Below are 4091 nucleotides of genomic sequence, written 5' to 3'. Positions count from 1 at the left end.
ATGCACCATAGATTCTTCAGCATGTTAGCCAATAAAGCAATCTTTTAAGTGCTTGCAAGACTGACTAGAAATAGTGGCCTAAATTCCCTCTGATCTCACTCTACCTTTGAAAGATAAAGAACACATAGTCCTGTATCTACAGAAATTTCGGTTAATCAATCCTGGAATGCTTTGATCATCGATCTGCAGGGTTAGTGCTAAACTGGATGTAAATAAAACAATTGCAAATTCCTCGCGCTATAGTTAGGTAATTCTTGAATGTGTGTTTAACATTAACATATAAAGGCTGAAGTCGAATACATTCTCTGTATTACCTCCTTTTTTTATACTTAGCAGAAGATGAGGATGGAAGGATGCCGCCTGAAATACGGCGTAATGTGAGCGCTTTAAACCTAACGGAATATATATATCTCTAGTAATTAAAAACCAATTCCTTCCGAAGAGAAAGAAAGAGAGGCAGTAAATGAGAAAGAGAATATATGGTTGTATAACAACCTATACCAATTGGAGGGTAGTATTTATTTATCGATTACAACATAATAACATACAAAGTCAATCTCAGTGTTATTTGAACCCAGATAGCCAGAATGACTAACCAAGTATTTTGCTTTGTGTTTTAAGGAATCTACGTAGTCGCCACTTTATCGTATAAATGCCCAATATCAAATGGATTTTACATAAAAGTAAGAATAAAACCTTGCGATTCTTGTGTATTATTGCTAGACACCCTAATACCTACGGAAATGAATTAGTTAAACACGGAAGGGCTGATAACACAATGTATGTTATCATGAAAGTAGGGAGTGTTGGGAAAGTGAGCGTGCCTTTGGGAATGGTAATGCTTGCACAATGGAACGTTACAAAAGTTATATCGCTTGATTTCCAGTTCAGCGATGATAGCTACTTAATGATAAATCATGGCCTTCGAGGATGTTCAACTCAAATGTGTGAAAAGTAATTTCGTGTGGGCCGTACATGTGTTTTGTTAAGTATGTTACGAAATTCTTGTGAGAAGAATTGTATCTTTGCAGAATAATTTCCTTGAATATTTATTTGTGAAGATTTTTTTCTTTAGAAATGCATAATTTATCAGACAAAGACTCCGTTTGGGAATAATTCATGTAGGTGTCTTTATTTATGCAAAACAGAATATTTATAAATATCCAGGACAAAAATTAACAGATATTCCCTTTCGTTGTTATATTTGTTTAACCCCCATCCACTCGAAATCGAGCAAATTTATGATATAGCTTGATACAGCTCATTCCAATGGAATCTATTTTGTATTTTCCATCATCAGTTCAACAAGAATCACATTATCTAATTTGTCAATTTTCTAAGACGGTGAGGTTTGATTTCAGGAATATTTTACTGTCATTTCTAGTAATCTGAATGACAGAGAATATGCTTCGTTATTGCTACAATGCCTTCATATAATTGCTTTTTCAGGAAACGAAAATAGTTTCACCATTCTATGGCAAAACCATTGTACTACACTTTGAAATTTTCTGATATCTTGGCATCTGAAGCAGTTGGAGATACGATAGTTTGACCAATACTATTGCATCGGGAAGAATATAGTATAAAGTTTATCCCATACAAAGAAATGCAATGTAAATATTTTCCCAAATGTGAGTCCTCAATGCTGCTACATATGTCAAAACTGTCAAACCACATAGAATTCCCGAAATAACACACGTTATGCATTAACTATTTTCAGACAAGAAGTCATGGGTGGCAACGTCAGCAACAGCTTTGGATGATTATATTGAGCCACGTACCATTTCTGCAATCTATTTTACTAACATTTACGAGAAAAAACTGAATCAGACCTGAAAATATAGGTTTGAAATCGAGCAGGAACACATGCCTTGAGGTATTTTTCATCTTCTTAGTAATACTTGCACCCGACACACACAAACGTCTATAGGTGTGTGTGTGTGTGTGTGTGTGTGTGTGTGTGTGTGTGTGTGTGTGTGTGTGTGTGTGTGCGTGCGTGTGTGTGTGTGTGTACGTGCGCGCGTTCTGTTGAATGTTTTAACTTTAGGAGAAATTTTGACCAGCCACCTTCTTGATAGCAAGGTTGTGAAGGAAAGTAGTTTCTTTTAACCATCAGGCTTTAAATCTTAAGAAAATCTTGCAGATTTTTATTGTTCCAGATATCGCGATCATTCCTGGCATATGAATTGAGGATTTGAATTCTCTATGCGTCTATCTATGCATGCATGCATCTCTGTCTGTCTGACTGTATGTATGTATGTATGTATGTATGTATGTATGTATGTATGTACAAGCAAGTGAGGCTTTGGTCAACATAATACCATGTCGAGAGAAAGTTATAGGGTAGAGGGATTAAATGCAGAACACAACAATGGAATTGGGAAACAATCCTAAACAGAGATATAAGTTTAAGAAAAGTGTGTGCGCGTAGATATGATAAGTCAATTGAACATCATATGACTTGGTCTTTTCAGAGACAGTAGCAAGCAATGTAGAAAAAATGGCCGAAATAACTTCCAGTTAAAGGGGTGAAGCCAAATAAAAATGGAAGAGAATTTTTACTTTTCCCCGTCAAGACACCAATAGCTTATCCTCGTGGCCACCACTAAAACTTCGTCTAGAATAATCTATGCGGAAATATATTGATCGAACATAGAAGAGTAGTGTATAGCATCGAAGCATCAGACTCATTCGTTATTGGAAATTCATAAATGTTAATACAACATAATTCTGTAGACTTCATAGTTTTATGTGCTATCTATAATTACAATCATCATTGTAGTTTCGTGGTTCGTATGTGCATTCACACTCGTAAAGTCACACAAACTCACTCATACATAGTACACACACGTACACACACACTTTTGTATGTGTTTGTGTTAGTGTATTAGTGTGTGTGCCAGTGTGTTTGTGCATATGCATATACACACATATATATATACATGCATTTGCATATGGATAAATGCGAATATATACGCATGCATATATATATATATATATATATATAATATATATATATATATATATATAATGTGTGTCTGTCAGTCTTTCTGTATGTGTGTCTGTAATATTGTAGATAAGCACGTTTCCGTGTGCAAATGCTTATGCATTTTTATGTTCAGAACACATATAATGTAACGATCTCTGGTAGATTGAACAGTAGAATAAATAGTGAACCTCACAGAATAACTTTTGATATTGTAGTTTCCACCCCTCAGCTTTCCAAGTTCAAATCATAGTACGACGAACTCTTCTCCTGGGTCGATAAAATAATACTTACTTTCCTCTTTCAAAACGTATCATGAGGTGAACTGAATAATTATTATCGATAATGCTCTTGTTGTTTGAATAACAGGCAAATGCAAGCTGTTCTTCACGTTTCTAGAACTGACAAATTTTATTTGTGGGCTATTTAATTGCAACTTTAGCATGCCAAGTGTATTCGTTGGTGTACAAAATGCAGCAGGAGTTAGACAATGTGAAGTATCTTAGAATGCAAGAACCAATCAGAGGGTTTCTGTGTGGCTGAATAGCAGCCAAATTACCTTCAAATTCCAACTTACCGTTTAAAAACGAAAGGACATAGTCGATTTTATTTTCCTACATATCCAATCTAGAGATTGATGGATGAAATTTCTTTTCTCGTTTGTTTGTGCCATCACGGTTTTTCTGGTTAAACAACAAAGCAGATCATATGAAGAACTTATGTGGCTGTTCAGCCTGCAAGAAATAGTAACAAAACTTCTATATAAGGTATTAAAGATTCCGTCATGTTTAATAATATGTCCCTGGGCTACCAACATATAGGAAGACTGCAACTTTTACGCCTCGATTAGGTCTGCCTAGGAAGGGTTCCAATAATTACTTTCTCAGTCTTTGGAGTTCAAATTCACGTTGCTTTTTGTCCATCAGCGGACATTTGAAACAAAAAGAAAACAGGGTATATAACCAGATGAACTCAGTTCAATAAAACCCTAATTACAATCAGATATCATTGTACGGTTTCTTTTTTAGGTACAGCATTAATAAAAAAAACAATGCATTTTTCACACACTGCCCATAGCATTCCTAACGCGAAACACACATTTCAC

The sequence above is a fragment of the Octopus sinensis genome, linkage group LG16, assembly GCF_006345805.1.
Source record: "Octopus sinensis linkage group LG16, ASM634580v1, whole genome shotgun sequence".
Taxonomy (NCBI): domain Eukaryota; kingdom Metazoa; phylum Mollusca; class Cephalopoda; order Octopoda; family Octopodidae; genus Octopus; species Octopus sinensis.
This window is presented reverse-complemented; position numbering follows the sequence as displayed.